This window comes from Ornithorhynchus anatinus, chromosome X2 (assembly GCF_004115215.2).
Source record: "Ornithorhynchus anatinus isolate Pmale09 chromosome X2, mOrnAna1.pri.v4, whole genome shotgun sequence".
NCBI classification, from domain to species: Eukaryota; Metazoa; Chordata; class Mammalia; order Monotremata; family Ornithorhynchidae; genus Ornithorhynchus; species Ornithorhynchus anatinus.
The window spans coordinates 26901242-26929241 of record NC_041750.1 but is presented as its reverse complement, the minus strand read 5'-3'; the positions used below and the strand labels follow the sequence as shown (position 1 = coordinate 26929241).

At 49.2% G+C, this 28000-nt stretch overlaps 1 long non-coding RNA gene and 1 other non-coding gene across 2 annotated transcripts; both read right to left on the bottom strand.

Annotated features, from left to right (window-relative positions):
• Window positions 1-5898: 5898 nt before the first annotated feature.
• Window positions 5899-6036, bottom strand: LOC114807503. Its single transcript, XR_003755564.1, has one exon. It is a non-coding gene; the product is annotated as a small nucleolar RNA SNORA7 (small nucleolar RNA).
• Window positions 6037-19047: 13011 nt separating this feature from the next.
• LOC120638110 lies at window positions 19048-25117 on the bottom strand. Its single transcript, XR_005659595.1, has 2 exons — window positions 23170-25117; window positions 19048-19224 (listed from the first exon to the last, which is right to left on the bottom strand). It is a non-coding gene; the product is annotated as an uncharacterized LOC120638110 (long non-coding RNA).
• Window positions 25118-28000: the final 2883 nt, after the last annotated feature.

Here is a 28000-nt window from a genome sequence, read left to right as displayed (position 1 = left end):
AACTGTATCCCGACTCATCGCCACTTGCCATTACCCATTAATCCCAAGGGACTTTTCAGAGGTACATAAATACATAGAAAGGTCATTATGATTTCTCACTCAATACAAACTGATAAATAGAGCCTATTTAAAGCTGAATCTGACATTTCAGAGGGTGACCTATGACCTCTGTGGCTGAAACAAGTGGCGATTTGCGTGCCTGGTGATAGACATCAAATGATGGACTCAGAGGGAATAACCACTATTGTTAATTCAGTGGGATGGGAAGAGTACATGCTTATGTACTTCAAGCTTTTTTTAAAAAAAAAAAAAGTATTTGTTAAGCGCTTACTATGTGCCAGGCCCTGTATTAAGTGCTGGGGTAGATACAAGCTAATCACATTGGACACAGTCTATGTCCCACGTGGGACATAATCCCCATTTTGCGGATGAGGTAACTGAGGCACTGAGAAGTTAATAGTCGCGGTATTTGTTACGCTCTTACAGTGTGCCAGGCACTTCACTAAGCACCGGGGTGGACACAGGCAAATCGAGTTGGACGCGCTCCCTGTCCCACCTGGGGCTCACAGTCGCAATTCCCATTTCCCAGATGAGGTAGCAAGGCGTGGAGAAGTGGCTTGCCCTAGGTCACGCAGCAGACAAGAGGCGGATCTGGGATTAGAACCCACAACCTTCTATCTATCCAGTACTCCATGCTGCTTCGGAATGCACCAGCTGACCCTGCAACCGGTCAGCTAGGTGAGGCCCGGGAGTCCGCCCGGAAAATCCATCTGAGCAAGTACTGCACTGCAGCCTGGGTGACGATGATCAATATATATGCCCGGGACCAAGGGATGACAAAGCGTTCAATTATCTCTGACCGGCACCGTCCCTGACAAGACGGAGTGGAATCTGCGTGTGACGGAGGGGGCCGGAGGGGGCCGGGGGGGGTGGGTTGGGGGTCGGAGGCGGGAAGAAGAGGGGGGCACCAAACCTCAGGAAGGAAAATGGCAGAGTCACCGAGTAGCCTTCTCCTCGGTGCAGCTCCGGAGATGGATTTCGGAAACTCTCCCCCACGGGCGGACAAGTAAGTTCAGCCTTTATTTCCCAGTGGTCCAATGCTCAGTACCATCTAACAGAACCTCCTTATTTTACTGCTAATGTGATGGATTTCTTCTCATTTTCATAATGCTGGAAGCGTATCCAGACACCCAAGGACCAGGCTGAAAAAAATAAATGCTCAAACCTTCAGAACCTGGTATGTCGGACTAGGAATAATAATAATAAAAATAACTGTGGTATTTGTGTAGCTCTATTTTGCCCAGTGCTCTGCTAAGTACTGGGAAAAAAACAAGATCATCAATAGGGAGTCAGTCCCTGTCCCATGTGAGGCTCTCGCGGTCTAAGGAGGAAAATTAAGAAATCCAGCTGCTTCCATGGAAATTCCAAGACTCCTTTTCTTATCCGGTTCCCCCAAGCCCCCCTCCCGAACCCCACCGCCTGACCCCGGCCCCAATCATTGCCTTGGGCCCATCGCTTTGAAGGGCTATGGATGGAGTGGAAATATCCCATTGTTCACCTGGACATTTCTGCTCCTGTGTTCTTAATGGCTTTTCAAACCCTTTTTATTTGGGAGTTAAAATGACTATCAAAGAACATTGCGGCAATATCTCCAATCCTCAGGGCTTTCTGCCTGTGTTTATAGATGTCCCTCCATAATTGAACATAGAGAAAAATGTCCTTTTTTATGGTCGTGATTTTTTCATTTCCTTTCACTTATTCGACTGGGAGGAGGAAATGAAAAACTCTGAGCGATAGGGCTCCACGCCGTGGAAACAGCATCCATTCCTGGCGGCCGCTGGGACAGGATGCGAACAGTAACCGGGCTATTTGTTAAGAGCTTCCTAGATGCCAAGCACTACGCTAAACACTGGGGTAGATACGATACAGTCAGGTAAGACACAATCCCTCTCCCCCACGGGGCTCGCAGCCTAAGAGGAAGGGAGGACGGGTGTTTTATCCCTATTTGGTAGATGAAGAAACTGAGGTACAAAGGAGTCAAGTGAATAATCCACTCAGGACGCACCAAAGAATAAGAAGTTGATAATGACAGAAGCCTGTGAGAAATTGGACCTCATCTCTGACGAGTAAAAATGCCTTGGAAATTATCGCTTGTCCTTTGAGAAGCCTCTGGCGGATAGCAGGCTGCAAATCGTAAGCTCGTTGTGGGCAAGGAATGTGTTTATTGTTGTATTGTACTCTCTCAAGTGCTTATTACAGTGCTCTGCGCACAGTAAGTGCTCAATAAATACGAATGACTGGCTGGGAGACTCCCACCTCCTGCATCACCAGCCCCTAAAAGCAGATAACTCTTTTAAGCCCCTCTCCCTGTCGAGTGATCTTCCAACCAACAATGATGCTGTCCATAACTCCGTTCTCCCTGAGGGCTATTAACGATAATAATAGCAACTGTGGTATTTGTTCAGTGCTTATTATGTTCCAGGTACTGTGATAAGCACTGGGTGGATACAAACGAATTGAGCTGGACACAGTCTCTGTCCCACGTGGGGTTCACAGTCTTAATCTCCATTTTACAGGTGAGGGAACTGAGGCACAGAGAACTGAGTGTCACTCGGCAGACAAGGGATTAGAACCCAGATCCTTCTGCCTCCCAGGCCCAGGCTCAGTCCACTAGGCCATGTTGCTTCTCTCATCGCGACCCCTTTCCATCGGTCCTTCTGGACAACATAGAGGGACAACCCATGTTTTCTATCTAATAAGCAGCTCTGGGTGACTTAAGGGCCACCCCTGTCATTTCCTCCCTGGTCCGACCATCGCCCGTCCCTACCCCCAACCTCCCAAGGGTATGAGAACAGCCACCTCCAAGCACGCCCCCCCCCCCCCCCCGGCTTAACCCCGCAGCCCTAATTTCCCCGTAATAATAATGATTCCAAGCCCAACCTCCACCCAGGTTCAAAGTAGATCCCCATTTCCCGTCTGCTCAAGGGTGAGCGAGCAGGTAGGCATTCGGACAGAGAGTAAGCCTCAGAGAAACCTTGCCATCCACAAGGTTGCTCTCGAGACATAATCAGCGATCTCCCACCAAGCCCCTGACCTGGCCAAAATAACGCGCCAGGCAGGTGTTTCGTCTTATTCCTGATTGTTGGGCGGCATGCAGGCGGCCCGGAGGGGAGGTGTGGGAAGTTGAGGGAAGCCCAGATATCATCCCTAAATAGAAAGGAGGAGGACCACGGTTGCCGTTGCATAGAACGATCATTTTGCCGCACTGGTGGACGGGAAGGATACTCAGTTTGGAGCTGTGGATGGCAGCTTCCCCGGCCCAATCCGGGGCCTCAGCGTTTAGAGCAATGCCTGGCACGTAGTGCTTAAAAAATGCCATAATTGTTAGGACCGGAATGGATCTGCCGGGGCCACGATTCTGGGCTCTGACACCTCTGGGTAATTCATCCGGAACTCTATATGAGAGTCAGCTTCGCTGATCACCTTGCGCAGGAGTTTCGCATTATTCAAATGTATCTTTTGTTTAATGGCACTGGAACGTCCCCACAATTCTCCAGCCTGTGGTCAGACTCCAGATCTGACCTTTCTGAAATAAGCGTGGTTAATTTATGCCCACTTGGGACCTCGGTTCAGAGTTCTTTGCTTCCGTCGTGCACGGCCCTCACCACCAACTCATTTCTCATTAGCGGGACTGGAGACGATAGTTTCTTTGCTTCTCCGAATAACGAGAAGCAAAGTGGACTAGCGTTTTGGGGCATGGGCATCAGAAGATCCTGGTTTCTAATCCTCACTCCACCTCTTCGTTATGTGACCTGGAACAAGTCACTTCACTTGTCTAGAGCCTCAGTTACCTCATCTGTAAAATGGGGAGTTAGATTCTGAGCCCCATGGGGGACAGGGATCGTGTCCACTCTGATTAGCTTGGATCTAACTCAGGACTTAGTACAGTGCCTGGCCCATAGTAATAACTTAACAAGGATCATTTAAAAAATAACCAAAAAAAACTGGGTCGTAAGGCTGGTAGTCTCCCTCCCCCGGCTTTTTCCCTTACAGATGCCAAGCGAGCCGGGGGTAGGACCCAGGGGTCCCGACTCCTCAAACCTGTCCTTCCCATTTAAGGGCTACCTTTCCCCACTATACACAGAGAAAGAGAAGATGTCCAGAGCTGGGAATGCAGTCCTTGAGGACGCAGGATCCTCTCTTGCTGTGTTCTTGGAAAAAGATCAGCAGTGGTAGCAGGAAACATTTCTCAGCTTCCCCACTCTGGTAACTTCGACATTTCTGCTGCTCCACTTCTTGCTGGTCTCCCTGGCTTTGCCCTGGGGTCGCGAGCACCGCAAGAAGCCATTTAGTGCTCTCAGAACATCCCGTCATAACGCTCTGAAGGTCCCCTGAAAGCCCTATATGTATACAAAAAACCAGGCCCAGAGAGACATCTGACACACAACAACAAAAGAAGAAGAACGATGGGATTAATAATGATATAGTGGTATTTGTAAGCACTGTGCTAAACACTTGGGTAGGGACAGTTCAAACAGATCAGACGCACACCCTGTCACACAGGGAGCTCTAAGGGAGAGGGAGAAAAAACATTTAAACCCCATTCTACAGATGAGGAAACGGAGGTGCAAGGGTACACAACATAATATCATGACGTGGGCACTGCTTTATAATAATAATAATAATATTGGTATTTGTTGAGTGCTTACTATGTGCCAGGCACTGAACTAAGTGAAGTTGGCCTTAATCTAGAGCATTTGTCAGGAGTGGGAAGAGGGGGTAAGACCCTCATAACTGCCCCAGAGCTGTGCGGTGGTCCCATCTCAGATTCCCAGACCCCGAGGTTCCTGCCGCCTCATACTCTTCTGGTTCTGGAACCCAAAGTCATCATCAGCCACCCCTGCCTGCTGAGTCTGAGCTGCCCACAGTGAACGTTTAATAATAATAATAATTATAATAATGAATATGATTATTATGGCACTTAAGCACTTACTATGTGCCAGGCACTGTTCTAAGCACTGGGGTAGATACAAAGTCAGGTTGGATACGGTCCCTACCTCACATGGGGCTCACAGTCTTAATCCCCATTTTACAGATGAGGTAACTGGGGCCCAGAGAAGTGAAGTGACTTGTCCAGGGTCACACTGCAAATATATATGGCAGAGCTGGGGATAGAACCCAGGTCCTTCTGACTCGCAGACCCACGCTCTATCCGCTAAGCCACACTGCTTCTCTCATCAAAGAAGCACCTAGGAAAAAGTGTCTCATGAAGGGGTCGGACTCAGAGGGGATCGTGACAGGAGCCAGTTATGGTGGGCTGCAAAGATGGAGGGGGCTACCGAGGGGGCTACCCGGGAAGCAGCATGGCCTGGTGGATAGAGCACAGGCCTGGGAGCCAGAGGGTCATGGATTCTAATCCCAGATCTGCCACTTGTCTGCTGTGTGACCTCGGGTAAGTCACTTCACTTCTCTGTGCCTCATTTCCCTCATCGGTAAAAAGTGGAGATTAAGACTGTGAGCCCTCTGTGTTACAGGGACTGTGTCCAACCCAACTCTCTTGTATCTGCCCCAGCGCTTAGAAAAGTGACTGGCACATAATAAGCACTCAACAAATACCATTATTATTATTGCTATTATCTGGGCTACCGCCTGTTGACCGGCAGCTCTGCATAACCCCAAGGAGCCACGAGAAGGAATTGGTCTTGAATTACGTCACTGAGTCGTTTCCAACCCACAGACACATCTCTCCCAGAGAGCCCCACCTCCACCAGTAATCATTCTGGTAGTGGATCTGTAGAGTTTTCGTGGTCAAAATCCAGGAGTGGCCTTTCGCCCAGGAAAATTGAGTCTCCACCCTCGACTCTCTCCCAAGCCGCTGCCCAGAGCAGGTGAGTTTTGACTTGTGACAGACGGCCTTCCACTCACTGGCCACTGCCCAAGCTAGGAATGGAATAGGTATGCCTCTACTTGATTCTCCCTTCCATTGCTGAGGCTGGTAGAGACCGGGAAACTCTCCAGGTGCAATCCTGAGAGGGGAAGGAATTGGTAGGGTCGCTTTTTTCACATCTCCTGGGCTGCGGGGGAGAGGTAGAGACGGAGGTGGCCATCTTGACCCTTTCCACCCATTCCCGGCTGCCTTCCCCGCCGAATCTGAGGGAGCGGGTGTCTCCGCCTCCTCTGAAGGACCCCAGAGAAAGCCGCCGGCCCACAGGCTGGAGGAGGAAGAGCCCAAAAGGGAAAAGGAAAGAAGGTTCGTCGGAAAGAATCAGGACATCTGCCGGGAAGTTCAGCTACCTGCTGGTGGTTGCTAGGCAACCGGGGCCTGCTACTGCCCCACGGGCCTTTTACTTTACAATTAGGATTTTTGAAGGGGAAAAAAAGAGGGTTTTTTTTTTTTATTTTCTAGTGAATCTATGACCGATGCAGAGATCCGTGCATTTCTTTCTTAATAGGAAAAATGGTGCCACTCGGTCCTTTCGAATTAGAACACGCGCTCCAAGAGAGAATTTTCTCTCTCTCTCTCTTTTTTTAATGTAGCTGACAAAATCTGGCAACCACGCACAGTTTAAAAAGTGACATTTTGACTCTAAGGGAGGAATTATTTGCAATTTGTTTTGAACAGAAGCTTAGTTCATGTCAGATGTGAACCTCCAGACAATCATTAGTTTAAACTGCCTGCTATGTGTTTAAAAATTTCAGTCAATTTAGAACTGATATGAATTGCAAATGGAACTGTAATAAGCCATTGGGGAACAGCATATCCCTTCTTTTTTTTTTTTTTTGCACTTGCAGCCCTCGCCTTTAAGACACCCCTCCAACCCCCGGCCTCGTGGAAAGAGTAAAACACCATTTCAGACTCCCTGTCAACAAGCAGGATCTGAACTGACAAGAATAAAGAAACACATGTAACCTTTACTTTAAACAATATACGGTAGCCGGGCCTTCCGAAAACAAATACGCGGTCTTGTTGGTAATACAACCGGGCATCTGCTTAAGATTTATTTTCTTTGGATTTGGGAATCGAGCAATAGGTCAGCTGGAGTCACTGGAAGGGCATTTTGAAAGCCAAAGAATGAGGCTTAGAAGATGACATCTTTGTGCTGGTAATGTTTTCCTGTCATAAAAAAAAAAAAAAGGTCCAATGCATGCTTCTCCTTTTTCTGACCTGCACTGGATTCTCCCAAGTGCTAAGAAAAGTGCTCAGGAAGTGCTCAGTAAGTACCATTTTTTAAATGGTATTTGTTAGCGCTTACTATGTGCCAGGAGTTGTTCTAAGTGCTGAGGTAGAGACGAGGCAGTCAGGTCAGACAATCTATGTCCCACGTGGGGCTCACAGTCTTAATCCCCATTTTACAGATGAGGTAACTGAGGTCCAGAGAAGTGAAATGACTTCCCCAAGGTCATCCAGCAGACAAGTGGAGGAGCAGGTCCTTCTGACTGCCAGGCCCGTACTCTATCCGTTAGGCCATGCTGCTTCTCTAAGATTGATTGATTGACATGAGGGTCAACAGGGACAGGTTGACTGGTCTCAGAAATCAGGCCCTGAGCTGCATAATCCAGGAGACTAAGATCATCAAAAACTGGGGAAGACCCAACGTTATCTAGATCTTTAGCCTTCAAAGCCAAGGCCAAACACCACACGATGTTCCTCTCACGGCTCTGATTGCTAACTAAACTTCCTAAATCAATCAATTCATTCATTCAATAGTATTTATTGAGCGCTTACTATATGCAGAGCACTGTACTAAGCGCTTGGGATGAACAAGTCGGTAACAGAGACAGTCCCTGCCCTTTGACGGGCTTACGGTCTAATCGGGGGAGACGGACAGACAAGAACAGAGGCAATAAATAGAATCAATCAATCCATCCTATTTAATAATAATAATAACAATGTTGGTATTTGTTAAGCGCTTGCTATGTGCCGAGCACTGTTCTAAGCGCTGGAGTAGACAGGGGAATCAGGTTGTCCCACGTGGGGCTCACAGTCTTAATGCCCATTTTACAGATGAGGGAACTGAGGCACAGAGAAGTTAAGTGACTTGCCCACAGTCACACAGCTGACAAGTGGCAGAACCGGGATTAGAACCCATGACCTCTGACTCGCAAGCCCGGGCTCTTTCCACTGAGCCACGCTGCTTCTGGGTGCTCCCTGAGTGCAGAGCACTGTACTAAGTGCTTCGGGGAGTACAATAAACCAGACTTCAGAGTTTGGCTTGGCTATAACTGTAACCACCACCGCAATCATAGTATCTCAAATCCGGAGAACATTTGTATTTGTTCCCAAGTGAATCTGACTTTGCTTAGATCGTCTGCCCTCCCAACATCCCTAAGAGGTCGTTTGAGGCAGATATTATCATCCCCATTATACGGATGAGGAATCTGAGGCCCACAGAGGTTAAGTGGTTAAGCGATTTCCCATCCCACAGACCTCTGCTCTCCCATCTTGAAAATGCTACCAAAATCACATCTCCTCCAGGAGGCCTTCCCTGAATACTCTCTCATCACCCCACCTTATTTTTTCCCCTACCACGCCTCCCTGTAAGCACTTGCCTAATCATCCAACCCTCTTCTACCCGCGATCGCCCTGATGCACAAAGCTTCCCCCTACCTTTAATTTCTTTTGTTGCCTCTCTCCCCCAATACACTGGAAGCTCCTCGAAGGCAGGGATCGGGTCTACTAAATCTATCGTCCTCTCCCAAGCCGCATTCTGCATTGAGTCAGTGCTCAATGAATACTATCGGTTGAATGAAATCTTCCAACCCCTTTAATCTGAGTAGCTCAAGGCACTTTTCCAACCTACTCACTAAAGGTTCAGACTCCACTCCTCAGCCCGTGAGGTAAGGGGCCACATTTTGACAAGTTAGAGCTTTAACAGCTGCCAAAAGAGCCACTGCCAAGTCTCTGGACTATGTTTTTTGGCTTGGACTTTCACAGAGGTCATCACTGTTTGAGATTGGCCCCGATTTTACATGCTGGCAGTTTCCAGTAGGATCTACCAAGGCAGAAGCCAACAGGACAATGTGAAGAGAGACACCTCAGAACTGTGACCGCATGCCAAATCCAAAGGTCGTCCCTAAGGAATCTGCTTGTTGGAATTTTTGGCCTGATGTTCTGGGGAGCCTGAGTTATTAATGACCTTCTCATGATGATGATGATAATAACAACGCTATTTGTTAAGCGCTTACTATATACCAAGCACTGTACTAAGCCGTGGGGTAGATGCCACCTAATCAGGTGGACACAATCCATGTCCCTCATGGGGCTCGTAGTCTTACTCTCCATTTTACAGAAGAGGCAATGGAGAGGTTAATTGACTTGCCCTAGGTCACGCAGCAAAGTGGTGGAGCTAGGATTAGAACCCAGGTCCTTCCAACTCCCAGGCCTGTGCTCTCGCCTACTTGGCCATGCTGCTTCTCTATTCTCAAAATCAGAGTAGCTTCTTCAGTTTGGAGGTGACGCTACCGGAGAGGAGCCTGAATCTGAGGGTGTGAGAGTCACGGAGACCGCCCCCCCCAGCGATGTTTTCATGATCCAAAATCCACACTTCGTGGCATTTCCCGAGAGGGATCTCTAAGGCCCAATTCGTACAGGGGACACATCGGCCGAGCTGATGACTAGAGCATAGTTATGTAAACAGATCAGATAATCAGTATATTTCTCTACTAACGGTTTCTATTCATTTAGGTAACATAACACCACAGGATGCTCTGGCAAAGGAGATAATGCCTGCCTCAGGGCTTACATCAAACAGGGGGTGAAGACATGACCAAGATGCAGAGGAGGAGGCAGTCAAGTGAAATATATTTTATCTCACAGGAGCACATGGCTCACGGTTCTTGAAAGACCAGTGGCCAAAACCCCTGCAAAGAGACGTCTTCCTTTATATCTCCTTACTTTCCTTGTGAGATGCTTCTTGTCTGACAAACTGTATATTGCATACTGCCTGATGAAAGGAAAATATGAATGAAATTAAACTCTACTCCCGGGCCATTTAACATGAGATCATTTCCCCATTCATTAGCAGTGTCACTAATTTTTGAGGGCCACAAGGGGATCTTAGAAGTTACAGCTCACGCATCTCACCTGACCATTCCGGGCGGTGATTAAAATAGTCAGGAATTCGAAGCAGCTGAAAATTCACAGATGCCTCATTGTTCTATAAATGTGGTATTTATTGTGACTGTGTATACATAAAGCACTCATTATACGGCAAGCACATTGCTGAGCGGTGAGGTAGGTAAAAGGTGATGAGGTTGGACACAGTCCCTGTCCCACGGGGGCCTCACAATCAAAGATTGCCCTTCTGATGTATCATGGCGATATTGGCTCATCCAATCCGAATGACTTCAAAGTCCCTTTCGCTCCAGAACTCTCTCCTTTTGACTTTATCCTCCTCTCTCATCGTGGTAACCGTACGGTTATTTTTGGAGGGTTTACCGTGTGGAGAGCCCTGTACTAAGAACTTAGGGAAGTGCATTACAATAGAATTGGTAGACGTAATCCCTGCCCACAAGTTTACGGTCTACGGAGGGGCGGCAGACATTAAAACCAATTACTGATATGTACATAAGTACTGTGGAGATGAGGGTGAGGGGAATTACAAGTGATTAAAGGGTACAAATCAAAGGATGTAGGCAAAGGGGAAGAGAGTAGGGGAAATATGTGGGCTCAGTCAGGGCTGGCCTCTTGGAGGAGATATGATTTTAGTAAGGGTTTAAATGCGGGGAGAGAGGTGTTCGGCCGGGGATGAAGGAGGAGGATGTTCCTTCCCTGCATCACTACAACAGTTACATGACTGTAACATGCCTGGCTGATGATAAGTCTCGAGAACCTGAATGTGTGTCTAGAAGCCAATCTTCCAGCACCGAAGCTAAGTTCTCCACACTAAACCAGTGGGAAAGATGGATAGTAGATACAGCAAAGTGCCCAAGTCATTTAGAAGCAGCGTGGCCTAGTTGTGTTGTACTTTCCCAAGCGCTTAGTACAGCACTTTGCCAACAGTAAGGGCTCAATAAATACAATTGAATGAATGAATGAATGATAGAGCACAGGCCTGGGAGTCAGAAGGACCTGGGTTTTAGTGCCAGCTCTGCCACTTGTCTGCTGTATGACACTGGGTAAGTCACTTCACTTCTCTGTCCCTCAGTTGCCTCATCTGTAAAAAATGGGGGTTAAGACTGTGAGCTCCATGTGGGACGTGGACTGTGTCCAGCCTGATTACCATGTATCTAACCCAAGGCTTAGAACAGTGCCTGGCACATAGTGAGCACTTAATACCATAAAAAAAACTTAGATATGGCAATCTGAAATTGGGCAAGTGAGGAGAATAGAGGAGACATTCAAAGGGTTCAGCAGTGCTGTATCCTAGACCGTGAGCTCACTGTGGGTGGGGAATGATTGTTATATTATATTTTATATTATACTTGTTACATTATACTTTCCCATGGGTTTAGCACAGCGATCTGCACACAGTAAGCTCTCGACAAATACCAGTGAATGAATGAATAACTGAAATCTGGGAGTCGGCTGCCTCAGAAGGGCCAGCATGGAGTAAAGCAATCCTGAAAGGAGAGACTCTTTCGAGCTCAAGCTGCATCACGCGATTCCGAGACAAGAAGGAAAAAGCAAAAACACCGCCGGACACTGAAAACGAGCATGAGAGCACAATCTTTGTGAGCAGAAAATACGGTTGTCTTTTTCAGTCCCTCTCTCTCTCTCACACACACACTTCACCATCAGCGTCATCTTGGAGTACAAAGTACACATGTCTGATAAAGATTGGCTGATATTTGCCTCCCCCTCTAGACTGCAAGCTTGTTGTGGGTGGGAAACACATCTGCTCATTCTGCTGTTCTGTACCCTCCCAAGCACTTAATAGAGTGCTCTGCACAGTGTAAGTGCTCAATAAATACCACTGACTGGTATATCGAGAGATCAAGTGACTGATAGATTAATGTCTGTCTCCTCCTCTGAACTGTAAGCTTGTTACGGGCAGGGAACGTGTCTGCGAATTCTGTTAGATCGTACCCTCCAAAGAGCTTTAATATGGTACTCTGCACATGATAAGTGCTAAATAAATACAACTGATAGATAAATCAAATGATAGATCAGTAGCCCGACTGGTCTACCGACTGGTTGACTGATAGAGAGATGTAGACATAAGTACATAAAGTGCTACATATAAATATGTGCGTGTGTGTGTGTGTGAGATCCAGTTTTTTTTCTCACTTTCTGATTGAGCAAAATCCTGAAACCTCTCAGACCCACAGCTCAGTCAGAGGAAGCGTAATTCCACGGTGTGTAGATCTATATAGACGCTCAACCACTTTACCACTGAGAATCACTTAAACCCAATGAAGGTCTTTTTAACCTGTGATTGCATATCTTTTCTTTATGCACCCCATCAATATCCAAAGCCCTCTGAGCTCTTAACTGCAGTGGTGTTTTCCTACATCTATTATTTCCCTAAGTAGCAAATAAATATATACACAGGACGACACACTCTGATGATAAGGCAGTGGCTGCTCTCATCATCTCTTTTCGAGGAAGAACGGGGAGAAACGATCGTGTTCATAATTAATTAGATGTCTGGATTCTTCACTCACTGAAGGGGGTAAAAGCCCTTAATCAATCAGTGATCTTTATTGAGTGCTTGGAGTGTTCAGATTGCTTGGGGGAATACAATAGAGTAGGTAGACATGATCCCTGCCTTCAAAACGTTTACAGCGAGGACCTTATAATGTTGTAAATTTTAACTTTCTTGTAGCAGACGGTTGAGAGTTCATTCTTTGGAGAGTTTGGGGGGTTTTTTGGACTAGATATTCCCCCAAATGTTTACAATTCATAACGGTTAGGATCATAATTCTACTCAAACGATGGTATTTGTTGAGCACTTACCCTAAGTGCTTGGGAGAGTACAATAAACGGAGTTAGTCGATACATTCCCTGCCCACAAGGAGCTTGGAGTCTAGAGGGATGTCTTCATCAGGAAGTTCATGGAATATTTGAGGCTCTGGATCAGCTACTATGCTGATCCAAGCACTTCTCATATCCTGCGGGCTTCTGCATTTACCCCTTTGCTGACCTCTCTGCCTCCTGTTTCTCCCCACTCAAGTCCTTCCTTCGCTCTACCTCCATCTCATTCACCTCACCTCTGATCTCTTGCCCACATGCTCCCTCTGGCCTGGAATTCCCTTCCCCCGTTCCACGCTCCCTGCCCTCAAAACCTTATTAAAATTACATCTCCTCCAGGAGGTCTTCCCTGACTGATCCTCACTTCCTCATCTCTCTCGCCCTTCTGCGTCAGCTCCGCACTTGGATCTGTACCCTTTAAAGCCTCGATATTCACGCCGCCCTCAGTCCCACAACACTTTCGTACATACCCCTAGTTGAGGATTTATCCCTATAAAATAGGGATTAAGTGTGTGAGCCCTATGAGGCACAGGGACCGTGTCCAAGCGGATTATCTTGTGTCTACCCAAGAGCTCAGTACAGCGTCTGACACATAGTAAGCACTTAAATACTTGGTTTCGTTGTCTGTCTCCCCCGCTTCTAGACGGTGAGCCCATCGTTGGGTAGCGACTGTCTCTCTCTGTGGCTGAATTGTTCCTTTCAAGTGCTTAGTACAGCATTCTGCACACGGTAAGCACTTAATAAATATGAATGAATGAAATACGTGAAAAAAACAAAAAGCTGCGGTAGACTCTTCCAAACCCAAGGGAGTTTGGGGGATTGAGGGAGGGTGGATTCTCTGACTGCTTCTGGGTTCTTTAATGGACTGTGGGAAGAGAATTTTCCTCTCAGAGAAAGTCCCTGTCCACAACCTAGTGACACCTCATGCCTTGTGGCTCCATCAGGGTTTTCATGTAACAAGCAGCTTTTGTGTGGTCGGGAGACCTGACCAAACCCCTGATTCTCCAATCAAAATAAATATTTCCTTCATTAGTCACCTGTCTCCTCCGTCTTGCCCACGCCTCCCTCACCCTCGCTAGACGAAACGTTTCTCCCAATCGCCTGGCCCACTCTCTCACGGCCTGCGAGTTGAAGAGCCGCGGTTTAGAGGCCGAGGGGTGAGCGGTTTGGCGAAACAGAACCTCAGAGCCTGGGGAGATGGCTAGAACGCACTCCCTCGCTAATCGATCCGTCAGTGCTCTGCAACACAGTAAGCGCTCAGTAAATACGACTGAACAAATCGGTGGCTGAGAGTAAGTTCTTGCAATACTCTCCCCAGTGCTTAGTACAAAGCTTTGCACGCAGTAAGTACCACTGATTAACAAATGCTATCATTGTTATTACTATAAGCGGGTGCAGAACGCTGTTCTGAGCAGCCACTGTGTACAGAAATTATATAATTATATTTGTTAAGCATTCGCTTTGTGCCAAGCACTGTTCTAAGCACTCAGGTACAAGATCATCAGTTGGGACACAGTCCCTGTCCAGCAGGGGCTCTCGGCATGTAATACGCTTAGTACAGTGCTCTGCACCGACGCCACTGACGGATATGAGCCTTATGGCTCAGTGGAAAGAGCCCGGGCTTGGGAGTCAGAGGACATGGGTTCGAATTCCTGCTCTGCCGCTTGTCAGCTGCGTGACTGTGGGCAAGTCACTTAACTTCTCTGTGCCTCCGTGACCTCATCTGTAAAATGGGGATTAAGATTGTGAGCCTCGCGTGGGACACTGTGATTCCCCTGTATCTACCCCAGCGCTTAGAACAGTGCTGTGCACATAGTAAGCGCTTAACAAATACCAACGTCATTAATACACAACAGATGATGACTCTCCCCACCTTCAAAGCCTTATGGAAGGCACACTTCCTCCAAGAGGCCTTCCCCGCCTAAGCCCTCTTTCCCGCCGTTCCCACTCCCTTCCGAGTCACTCTTTCTCCCTTTACTCATCCACCATCCCAACCCCATAGCACTTAAGTACATATCTTAAGGGGAAGCGGCGTGGCTCAGTGGAAAGAGTCCGGGCTTCGGAGTCAGAGGTCATGGGTTCGAATCCCGGCTCTGTCACTTGCCAGCTGTGTGACTGTGGGCAAGTCACTTCACTTCTCTGGGCCTCAGTTCCCTTATCTGTAAAAGGGGGATTAACCGTGAGCCTCCCGTGGGACAACCTGATTCCCCCGTATCTCCCCCAGCGCTTAGAGCAGTGCTCTGCACATAGTAAGCGCTTAACAAATACCAACATTATTATCTGTAATTTATTTATATCAATGTCCACCTCCCCCTCTAGATTGGAAGCTCGTTGTGGTCAGGGAATGTGTCTGTTACATTGTTCTTTCCCACTCGCTCACTACAGTGCTTGGCACACGGTGAGCACTCAATAAATACAATTGAATGAATGTTTGATTGACTCGGAGAGGCCTCGGGAGTCACTGTGAGGAAAAACCGGCTCCCTCCCATCCTGTGCCTAAAGTTACCTGGTTGCTATGGGAGCGTAGCAACTATCTTACATCTTTAGGGGCTGTCGAGCAGCTACTTATGAGCTCATAACCCCCGTGGTGGTGATTGAGTTACTGCTCCCCCCAAACCACTCGATTCCCTTCTCTTGGTTGGTTTGTGGTGTTTGTGAACTGCTTACTCTGTGCCAAGCATTCTTCTAGGCACTGGAGTAGATGCAAGCTAATCAGGCTCAACCCAGCCCATGTCCCAGATGGGGCTCACGATCTTAATCCCCCTTTTACGGATGGGGTAACTGAAGCACAGAAAAGCTGAGTGAGTTGTCCAGGGTCACCCAGCAGACGAGAGGTGGAGCGGTGGGGTTAGAATCCAGGTCCTCCTGCCTCCCAGGCCTAGGCTCTATCCACTAGTTCATGCTGCTTTTCACTGCTTCTTGATTTTCTAGCAATGACTGACTTAGTTGTTTTAGGTATTTACTAAGCTTTTAGTACCTCTGGGGTCAGTACAAAATAATAAGATTGAACACGGTCTCTGTTTCACCCCCGGCTCACAGTCTAAGTGGGGGGGGGGGGGGGAGACTGATCCAGAGAACGGCAAGAGTGACGTTTTACAAGAAATTACAAATTGAACACACCAAGAGAACAATGAGACCATAAACAAACCACCGATTATTACAATAAACAAGCCACGATAACAATCGTTCTAACAAGTTAATAAACATTTCTCGGAGAAAGGACCCTGGAGCAGAAAAAGTTCCAGGAAGGAGACCTTATTTCGTTTATTCGTCCAATAGTATTTTCTGAGCGCTTACTATGTGCAGAGCACTGTACTAAGCGCTTGGAATGGACAACTCGGCAACAGGGAGAGACGATCTCTGCCCAATGACCGGCTCACGGTCTAAACGGGGACACGGAGAGCAAAGCGAAACAGAACAAAACAAAACCGCATCATCAAGATAGATAGAATCAAGGAGATGTACACCTCATTAAGAAAATAAATAGGGTAATAAATAATAGGAGGAGAGGAGCAGTAGTTACCCGGTGCTGCTCTGTCTGGGTTTTGGTGGATTTCCTCCCCAAGTCCTGTATGATGGCATAGACATCGCTGGGTTTAAATTATGTGACACACTCAGAAGAATGTATGTCTGTGCTCTCCGAGCTAGGAAAGACTCGTCCCCATAATAATAATAACGTTGGTATTTGCTAAGCGCTTCCTAGGTGCAGAGCACTGTTCTAAGCGCTGGGGTAGATACAGGGTCATCGGCTTGTCCCACGCGAGGCTCACAGTCTTAATCCCCATTTTACAGATGAGGGAACTGAGGCCCAGAGAAGTGACTTGCCCACAGTCACACAGCTGACAAGTGGCAGAGACGGGATTCGAACCCATGCCATCGGAATCCTCCCAGTCACAGGCTAAGGCCTAGATTCAGGAGGAATTGCATCGCAAAGAAGGCTAGGAAGTGACCCCCCTTTCCAGCAGAGTGGCTTGTGATTGGGCTAGGATTCTCGCAATAACCCAAATGGCTTTCACATGGGTCAGGCTAATGAAAAGAAATCTGCCGTGGTCATGGAGGCAGCTGGAGCCAATAAATGACTTAAAAGGGGCACCGATTGAGTTATTCTCTAAAGCTGCAAGTTTTCCATATGCACGTATGTGTGACCCACAGTCGAGATGACCCCAGACTAGAATCCAGCCCAAATCTGCCAGCAATCTATTTCAAACAGAAAGTAGTGGAAACTCACTCGGTGCCAAGCACTGTGCCCTTGCCCTCGGACCTGTGACCTTTGGACATAAGCAGCGTGGCTCAGTGGAAAGAGCCCGGGCTTCGGAGTCAGAGGTCATGGGTTGGACTCCCGGCTCCGCCACTCGTCAGCTGTGTGACCGTGGGCGAGTCACTTCACTTCTCTGGGCCTCAGTTCCCTCATCTGTAAAATGGGGATTAACTGGGAGCCTCAAGTGGGACAACCTGATTGCCCTGTATCTACCCGAGCGCTTAGAACAGTGCTCTGCACATAGTAAGAGCTTAACAAATACCAACATTATTATTTGATACTCACCACACCCCCAACCCCTTCAGCAGCTAGGTCCTTATCTTTAAATTATATAATATAAATGAGTTAATAATATTAATGTCTGTCTCCCCCTCTAGGCTGTAAGATCAGCGTGGCTCGGTGGAAAGAGCCCGGTCTTGGGAGTCAGAGGTCATGGGTTCGAATCCCGGCTCCGCCACTTGGCAGCTGGGTGACTGTGGGCGAGTCACTTCGCTTCTCTGGGCCTCAGTTACCTCATCTGGAAAATGGGGATTCAAACTGTGAGTCCCACGTGGGACAACCTGATGACCCTGTATCTACCCCAGCGCTTAGAACAGTGCTCTGCACATAGTAAGCGCTTAACAAATACCAACGTTATTATTATTATTGGGGGCAGGGAACGTATCTGCTAAATCTGTTGTACTGTACTTTCCCACATGCTTAGCACAGGGCTCTGCACATTGTAAGCGCTCAATAAATCCCATCAATCGATTACTCCTCCTGAAGGAGCAGAAATGCTGGCCCTTGATTAACTGCACTTTGTGAACGCTGGTTATTAAAAGGATTGAAAATATTTGAGTTAAGCCAGCCCCTCTCCTCCGAAGGATTCTGAATACAAGGCCTCCTTTGAGGAGGAGAAGGGAAACTCCTCCAGACGGACCCCTGGGGAAAGGGAGGGGAGGAGAAAAACACATTGTCATTTTAATGGGCAGCTGAAAAGCGCCAAACTGGGGCTTTCTACAAAATCGTTACTACAGCACGGTGAGCGGGTCATGTCTCAGAAAGAAGTCGACCGTTCACCCGGGCTAATAAGATCCTGGTTTTCTCAGGGAGCAAGGAAAACAGGGATCGAGTCAGCTCCACCAAAGATTCTGGGTAAAATAACCCACAGGTCACTTGAATCCCAGCTCTGCCACTTGTCAGCTGTGCGACCGTGGGCAAGTCACTTAACTTCTCTGTGCCTCAGTTACCTCATCTGGAAAACGGGGATTAACTGTTAGCCTCATGTGAGACAACCTGATTCCCCTGTATCTCCCCCAGCACTTAGAACAGTGCTCTGCACATAGTAAGCGCTTAACAAATACCAACATTATTATTATTATTGAATAAGCCGGACACTGTTCCCAGTTTCTATTGCTCAAAAGAAGCAGCGTGGCCTAACGGATGAACCACAGTCATGGGAGCCAGAGGATCCGAGTTCGAATTTCAGACCTACTGCTTACCCACTGCGTGAACTTCACTTCTCTGTTCTCTTTCTTACGTAGAATGGGAGCCCCATGTGGGACAGGGTCTGTATCCAGCCTGATTAACTAATATCATAATGTTGGTATTTGTTAAGCGCTTACTATGTGCAGAGCACTGTTCTAAGCGCTGGGATAGACGCAGGGTAATCAGGCTGTCCCACGTGAGGCTCACGGTCTTAATCCCCATTTGACAGATGAGGGCACTGAGGCATAGAGAAGTTGAGTGACTCGCCCGGAGTCACGCAGCTGACAAGTGGCAGAGCCGGGATTCGAACCCATGAACTCTGACCCCCAAGCCCGGGCTATTTCCACTGAGCCACGCTGCTTCTCACTTATCTATCCCTTCACTTAGAACAGTGCTTGACACATAGGGGTAGAAAATATCGCTTATTATTACTGTGTACGGTGGACGGGACTGTCCCGAGTGCCTGTTCGCACGGCCACTGTTCTGAGCATCCAGCGGTGTAGAACGTTGTCCGGAGCACTTGGACGAGTACATTAGCGTCAGTAGGCCCGATTCTGGTCCTAGCTCCGTATTGAGTCTTCTGAACCTGTCAGAAGACACGTAGCCATGGAAATTTCAAAATGAACTTCAAATCCGTGAAAGGACAAAGGAAAACCGGCTTCGAATTACCCTTCTCGGATTATCCTGAGATGCTCCCGAGAACACGAGTTAGGATTTTTTTTAATTATTATTTTTGTTATTGGATCTTTTTTTTTTTTTTTTCACTTTGGAATTTTATCAGGCCCGCATCCGTTCAGTCTAACCACATCTGAGCCCTTGTTTTCTTTTGGCCGGTGGGGATCATCGCTTGTCTTTCTTTATTACGTCCTGGCTTGTCACGGCTGGATTTCTTCCTTGTTAAAATATTTATTTTTGTTCTCGGTTTTATGAGGCGAGTGGGGCTGGATGGCTATAAAACGGCAGGGTGTGCTCGGAGGAGACGGGGTTCATCCCTCCATCATCCTCTGTGGGTAAGGGGCTGGGGGAGAGAGGGAGGGGAGGGTCACCCCGATCTGGAAACCGAGGTTGCCTCCTCGCACGTGTCCGGACCCAAACGCCCTTTCCTCCTCACAAAAGGCCCCAGACCACGCATCTCCCCAGGATCATCAAACACCGCTCAGTCCGGGATCAGGGACCGTCTAGGCTCCGGGCGGGCCTCGGAGGGAGGAGTAGAAGCAGGCCTGCCCTCGACGAGCTTCCGATCCAAGTCTAAAAAACCACACCGGCTCGTATTTACCGGTGACAAGGGAGAACCTGGCCCAAGGCAGCCCCTCGACGGTCTCCCATCGGGGTGGAGTGGAGCCACACCTCAAACCGGGGGGCTCACGGTGAGGTCCCGATAGTAGGGAAGCAGGTGGCCTAGTGGATAGAGCACGGGCCTGAGAATAGGAGGACCCCATTTCTCGTTCTGGCTCCGCCACTTGTCCGCTGCCTGACCCTGAGCAAGTCACCTTACTTCCCTGGGCCTCAGTTCCCGCACCTGCAAAAGGGGGATTAAATACCTCCTCTCACTCCTGCTTAGCCTGGGAGCCCCATGTGTGACCTCGTGATCTTGCATCCACCCCAGCGCTTAGTACAGTGCTTGGCACGTAGTAAGTGCTCAGCAAATACCACAATTGAATTAAATGACTGTGGTATCTGTTAAGTGCTTACTGTGTGCCAAGCACTGTTCTAAGGTGCTGGGGTAGATATTAATCAGGTAGGACACAGTCTCTGTCTCACAAGGGGCTCAGTCTAGGGGGGAGAGAAAACAGGCATTGAATCCCCAATTTACAGATGAGGTAACTGAGGCATAGAAAAAGTAAGTGGTTTGCCCAAGACGGAGCAGCAGGCAAGTGGCGGTCCTCTGTCGCTTCTCTGTGCCTCAGTTACCTCGCCTGTAAAGTGGGGGTGAAAACCCTGAAGCCCATGAGGGACAGGGACTGAGTCCAACCTGATTTGCTTGCATCCAACTCAGTGCTTAGTACAGTGCCAGGCACATAGTATGTACTTAACAAATACCACCATTATTAATATTATCTTTATTAATAATAATTATCAATCGACGGCATTTTCTGAGCACTTGCTCTGTAAAGAACTGTGCTGAGCCCTCGGGAGTGTAAAGTAGAGTTACGGGCATCCGGTCTGCTGTATGCAGAGCACTGTGTTAAGCATTTGGGCAAGTACAGTGGATTTGGTAGAAACAATCCCTGCCCCCAAGGAGCTTACAGTCTACCACGTGCAGAGTATTATACTGAGCACTTGGGAGACTTCAGTAGACATGGATCTCTACCAATGAGGAGTTTACAGTCTAGTGACACGTGGAGAAAGTCCTAAAAGCTCTTCCCATAAACCACAAGTTTCTTGTGGGCAGGGAACACGTCTAGTAACTCTGTTATATTGTAACAGCGCTCAATACCAGCGCTTAGTGCAGCGTACAGTGTTCTAAGCGCTGGGGCAAGATCGTCAGGTGGGACACGGTCCCTGTCCCACAAAGGGCTCCCAGTTTTAACCCCCGTTTTACAGACGAGGGAACTGAGGCACAGAGAAGTGAAGTGATTTCCCAAGGTCACCCAGCGGACGAGAGCCGGAGCCGGCGTTAGAACTCCTGACCTTCTGACTTCGGCTTCCCGAATACCGCCATTATTGTTAGGGAGAGTAAGATTCTCATCCCCGGTTAATACATGAGAGAACCGAGGCCCAGGGAGGTCGAATAACTTGCCCAGCATCGTAGAGGGTGATGCCAACGTACGTCCCTGAGGGGAAAGTCATCGTGTAACCAACGACTGCATCTTGCAGAGTTCGAGGAAAAGGCATTTGTTCTTCAGAGCCATACGATGAAGTGAGCCAAACAGCGTTCATGCCTCTAGTGTAAACACCGACGAGAGAGCTGAGGGGATTAGCTGGCTCGTACGCTCTGAGCGTCTACCAAAACGCAGTTTCCAAGCCCACGCTCCCGGCTGTGTCAAATCCATTGTCTGTGCAGAGGGGCATACCCTACATTCCAGAATACCAGTCAGCCCTACTTTTTAAAAAACTCTAACATGTGGAGTGAGGCCGAAGTCCTCCATGTGCCCCTACCCCAGAACTTACCACAGTGCTCCTCGTTAGTTGTGGCATTCGTTAAGCAATCCTATCTGCCCCGGTAGATTCGAGATAATCGGGTTGGACCCAACCCCTGTCCCACATGGGGCTCACAGCCTAAGGAGGAGGGAGGACAGAGACCGAATCCCCATTTTAGAGATGAGGCAGAGAGACGTGAAGTGACGAGAAGCGAAATGACTCCCCCAAGGTCAAACGGCAGGCGAGCGGCGGAGCGGCTATTCGAACCCAGATCCCTTGCCTCCCACGGCCGTGCTCCTTAACTGCACAGAATCGGAAGTAAAATCAAGGGTGAGTTTTGAGCGGAAAGAGCCGAGAATCCCATTTTTCCATGGGAGGTTCTGCTCAACGGCGTGAAAGGGATTGGGTGGTTGAAGAAAGTCCCGGAACTTCTCAAAATAACCCCCGTTGGCCCTGGTGACGAATGCCGACGATTCCGAGCCTTCCAAATAAATTGGAGGTACAGATGGGTGGGGTCAAAGGGGTGATGTAGTTGACGGGTGCTTTTGCAAGAAAGATGGTATTTGCATGTTTTATTTCGTGCTTGGCCCGGGGCGGACACCTCTGGCACCGGAGCTCATTAAAATAAATGGCCCAGATCCGAGTTCATGAATATTTAAATTGGCATCCCCTGACCTGTGCAGGGAGACGGCCACAGGTGAAAGGCCCCAAACAATCACCTTCCCTTGGCCGGTCCAAATTAACGGAGGCCGCGTCCAGTCTTCCAAAGGCCACACGGAAAGTCAGTTCGCCACCCGCGTGTCTTTGGCAGCGGCGTGGCCTAGTGGGAAGAGCCTGGGCCTGGCAGGTAGAAGACCCGGGTTCTAATCCCGGCTCCACCGCTTCCTTCATTCATCGATTCGTCTTTATTGAGCGCTTACTGCGTGCAGAGCACTGTACTAAGAGCTTGGAAAGTACAATTCGGCAACGGATGGAGACAATCCCTACCCGATAACGGGCTCGCAGGGTCCGCTGCATGACCGGGGGCAAGTCTCTTATCTTCTTTGAGCCTCAGTTTTGTCATCTGTAAGATAGGGATTCAAATACTCTTCTCCCTCCTTTTTCGGACTGTGAGCCCCAAGTGGGCCAGGGACTGTGTTCGACCCGATTTTCCCACATCTATCCCGGCACTTAATACAGTGCCTGGACAGAGTAAGTGCTCAAGAGATACCACGATTATTCCTATTTGGTTTAGGACCCTTGGCGGATCTAAAATGCCACATACTGGCCTTTGAATTTTGTGCACCGATCCATCGGGAGCAATGAGATTCCGTCGCCACGACACGGGAAAGTTCAATAATGAAATTGAGAGGAGGCGAAAGAGGAAAAGGGGAAAGGGGCTGGGTAGGGAGCTGGGCGGGGAGCCTTCCCTCCAGTGACATCAGAGAGTATTGTGATTTTTGAGTCATACCTGCTCCGAAGGCTCCGCTGAGAAAGAACAGCGCTGGGATCACTGAAAATCTGGGTGTCTAGACAGATCTGAATGCTGTTTACATTATCTTTAAAAGCATTTAACTCTCCCCACAGAGCCTCAGCGAAAACAAAATTCCACCCCCACCGTTTGATCCCGTCCTTTATCCCGGGGCCGGGAGATTCCATCTTGCAACCTGGCTTTCTCCCTCTACCCCGAGCCGCCGAGGTCCTGTTTTGTTTACTTGTGACATCATAACCTGCGGTCGTGGAAAATAATTGGAAAACACGCTGGGTTGCGACTCCCTTCACACAGCCAAGTGGAATCCTCTTGGGGGGCGGATTGTTGTCCAAGCGAGAGACCGCCTATAATTAGCGATCATAACAGAGGAAATATTCATAATTACATCAAGAGATCCTTGATGGGGGCATTGTTTTTATTTTCCTCCCGGGAGAGTTTCTGGGCGCTGACGACACGGGGCTGATTCTTCGGGGGTCGGGAGAGAAGACAGGCTAAGGAGAAACACCTGCGGATCTCTCGACCGGGGCTGGGGGACACAGTGGGGAGGGAAAATAGGTCATCTTCGAAAATTGATTAGACGAGCTGCCCACACGTGGAGCAGATGTCAGCGACGAGGAAAACATTTTCCAGATAAAGCCAACGTGCATACTTTCCTCGGTGGAAAAACCCCAGGGTCCCCAGCGTTTGAGGAGACAGGAGAGATGGTGCAGGGGGAGAGGCGTCTGGGTTCACCGGGAAGCGTAAACACTGGACCGACTCTTCGAGCCGATCTCAAAATAAAAGATGGTATGTATTTTCCATTCTAAATCTGGAATCCTGGAGGTCTTATTTTAAACAAGGTAGCGATGGCCCGTTCCCATCTGTTTGGAGAGGGTGGGATTTATATAAATGTTTTGTTCTTACCCAAAAGGGAAAGGGTGTTTAAATACACGGAACGTGGCCAACTTTAAAATAGCTTAGTGAACAGAATGGGGTGGGGGCAGGGGCGGGTTGCATGGAGGAAAGAGGCTAAGCCATTTGTAGCTACTTCCCAGCAATCTCTGAGCTTAAGTATCTTCCCATTTGCCACATCATTTGAATGACCTAAACCGTCAGAGATTACTGAAATGTCTCCGGGGTTCTGTTCTCCTCCCTCCTGACTCCAGAAAAATAGGTCAGAGGACAAGTGTAAACAAAAACGGCATTTCGCTCTCCTTCTCGGCCCTGAAGCGGGGAAAAACGGGCAGGGGGAAAGGGGGGAGATAAATTTGTATAATGCTAAACCGAATCCCTGTAATTTCAGTCAGCTTTTATCTTTCAGCCACCGACTCTGTGAGTGAGTGTGTGTGTGTGTGTGTGTGTGTGTGTGTGGAAAAATTCATGTTAATTCCCCTAGCAACAGCTTCGGCCTATCAGGACACTCGCGGCATCAGGCAGCTGCCAGCCAGCCAGAATCCGTCTAAGTAGGTCAGCCCCGTAGTTCTAAAAATGCTACAGTCTAGTAACCCCACCGTCCCGCCTGCCCTGCCCCATAATAACCTCGATCGCTCGCTGACACGATGACACAGTGCCCCGTTAGAGAACAATCGAATCCCGTCGCATTATTTTATCCGGGCGTCACTGCTGGACGCGGGGCCGATGCCCATCAGCCAGCCCGTTTGGACCACCGTCCTCACCCCCGTCCCCGGGACCCGGGGCCTGCCTTAACGACTGGCTGTTTGGGTGCCCACGGGGGAGGTCGGGCGGCCCGCCCTGGCGGGGGGCACCGGGGGACGCCCACGGGCCGGCACTGGGCTGGAAATGAAACGGCATGGGCGGGTCGGCGATGTCCAGGAGCTGAGGGCCAGGGGTAGTCCTAGCCATCTAAAACTTCAAAAGAACTGTGTCATTTGTTAAGTGCTTACTGCGTGCCAGACACTGTACTGAGCACTGGGGTGGATACAAGCAAATCTGGTTGGACACAGTCCCTGTCCCCCATGGGGCTCCCAGTCTCATTTTACAGATGAGGGAACTGAGGCCCAGAGAAGTGAAGTGACTTGCTCAAGGTCACCCAGCAGACAAGTGGCTGAACCGTCTGACTCCCACGCCCGTGCTCTATCCGCTACGCCCTGAATCTTGACCTGGGGCCATATTGGGGCACCCAAATGAGGCGTGTGCTTGGGGGAGAGGGAGGGCCCTGCTTGTGTATGTCCACGAGTCTCACACACACACACTCCCATTCTGTTCCGTAGCAAGAGTGAGGCCCTAACGCTGGTGGGGGAGAGCGGAGAGAACAAATGGAGGTCCTCGAGCCCCCCCCGTCTGTAAGGATGGCAGTTGCCGAAACACGCTCTCCAGAAATGAGAATAATAACAACTCTGGGATTTGTTAAGCCCTTGCTGTGCGCCAAGCACTCTGCTAATCGCTGGGGTAGATATGATCAGGTCAGACACAGTCCCTGCCCACACAGGGCTCACAGTCTAAAGGTGAGGCGGGAAGAACGGGCAGTGAGCTCACGTCCCGACTCTGCCCCTTGTCAGCCGTGTGACTGTGGGCAAGTCACTTCATTTCTCTGTGCCTCAGTTCCCTCATCTGTAAAATGGGGATGAAGACTGTGAGCCTCACGTGGGACCACCTCATTCCCCTGTATCTCCCCCAGCGCTTAGAACAGTGCTCTGCACGTAGTAAGCGCTGAACAAATACCAACATTATTATTATTATTTTTCAGATGAGGTAACGGATGTACAGAGAATAACAATAATAGATAATTGTGGTATTTGTTAGGCGCTTATTTGTGCACTATACTGAACACTGAGGTAGATATAAGATAATCAGGACCCACATGGCGTTCACATTCAAAGGAGGAGGGAGCACAGGTATTGAATCCCCATTTTGCAGATGAGGGAACCGAGGGTCAGAGAAGTGAAGTGACTTGCCCAAGATCACACAGTAGACAAAGGGTAGAGCTGAGATTAGAACCCGGGTCCTCGGATCCCCAGGCCCGGACTCTTTCTAGAAGGCACAAGGAGGAGCCCGGTGCCGGTTTTCGGACCCAGCGTCCCCAGAGTTCTGGGTCACCTCTCTTGCTAGATCCTCGTCAACAGATGACTTCAATTCTCCCCGCATCCCCATTTTTCATCCATAGGAAGAGGAAGCCCGAATCCATGGCCAAGCCCATGTCTAGAGGGTGTTGTCCCTCCTTGCTGCTTTCTCTTAAGACGTTCTCACCTTCCGCAAGGGAGAACGGGGCAGACCGACGACCCGATTCCTTTCAGACCGAGGTACCTCCAACCTCTTTTAGAGGGGCCACCCTGCATTTTTCTAAGCCACGGATTCATGCTTTCCCTCAGTGGACGTGCCCCCTCTGACAGGTCGATAATGCAGCCTTCAATTATGCAGAATTCAGCAAACCTTCCACACGGACTCCGTCCGTATTTGATTTATGAACAGAGCGGATTCATTAATCCGTTTGCCCTTGTTTGACTCGGGCTCGATAACTTAGTTATGACTACCTTTTCCACTTTCGCGGACCACATCGCATAGTTATTCTTGGAGATACAGTCGCTGACGTAACCGTGAACTGCTAATTACAAGCTGCTGACATTCTACTTGCCTGTGCAGCTTTGAAGTTCTAAGTCGGCCTCTCTCTCCTGTTCTCTCTCTCCCTCACTCTTCCCTTCTGTTTCCCTCCTTTTCCCTCTAAGTGGGGTTGGATTCTTGTCATTACAGAAAGGTTTCGCCTAAGGACTTCTCACTAGGTCTCTGTTCTGCTCTTTCTCTTTTCCTCTCTTCTCCTCACTCTTCCTCCCTCCCTCTCTCTTCCTTCTCCCTCTCTCCCCTCTCTCCTCCTCTTTCTCCTTCTCTCCCACTCCTTTTCTACTCCTCTCTCTCCCTTCTCTATCTCCCTCTCTCCCCTTTCTCTTCCACTTTCTCCCTCTCCCTCTCTTCCTTCCCCCCTCTTTCCCTCTGTCTTCCACTCTCCCTCTCTTCCCCTCTATTCCTCTCTTCCCCTCTCTCTCTGCTTCTCTCCCTCTCCCCTTTCTCTTCCACTCTCTTCCCCCTTTCCTCTCCCTCTCTTCCCCCTCTCTCCTCCTCTCTCTCCCCCTCTGGTCCCTCTTTCTCCCCCTTCTCTCTCCCTCCTCCCCCTTCTGCCTCCCTCTCCCCACCTCTCTCCCTCCCTTCCACCCCCCTTTTTCTCCCACTCCCCAGCGTTTCCTGGCAAAACACGAAGCTACAGTAAGCGCGTACAGTACAGTAATAAGATCCCTCCCCTCCTTCAGCACCCTGCTCCCTTCAGGCCCCCACCCTTCCCCATCTCTCTCCAGCCCTCTTCGGAGGAATGTTACCCAACAGCTGGCCAAACATAATCCAACACACAGGACTGCCTTTGTAGAGCTGGAGACAAACCCTGGATAAGGCCGGGCGGCAAAGCTTCCCATGACTCCTGGCAAATCCCCTCATCCCAGCTCTCCTCTCCATTGAAGGCGAACCTGGGGGTTCGTGGGGGTCGCAGGCTGAACGCTTTCCTATCCCGCCCGCCCCCCCCCACTCTGCCACCCTTCCGCCGCTGAGGTTGGAACCACCGGCGAGCTCGAAATCTACCTACGAATCGAGCGGTGACCAGCTAGCTCCCTTCATCTCGGTCAGCCCCTGTCACGATAAGTCCGTCTGCTCTTAAAAATACACGCCCTCCGATCGGCATCCTGAGTTGAAACCTATCGGTGTCTGGTTGTGGTCAGTTCACTGTTAAATGTGAACCCAGACTGTACCAGGGATGATGATGAAATCTCTATCTCTCCCTCTCTCTCCGCCTCTCGCCCTCTCTGTGTAACACAGGCTGATTTGGGAATTT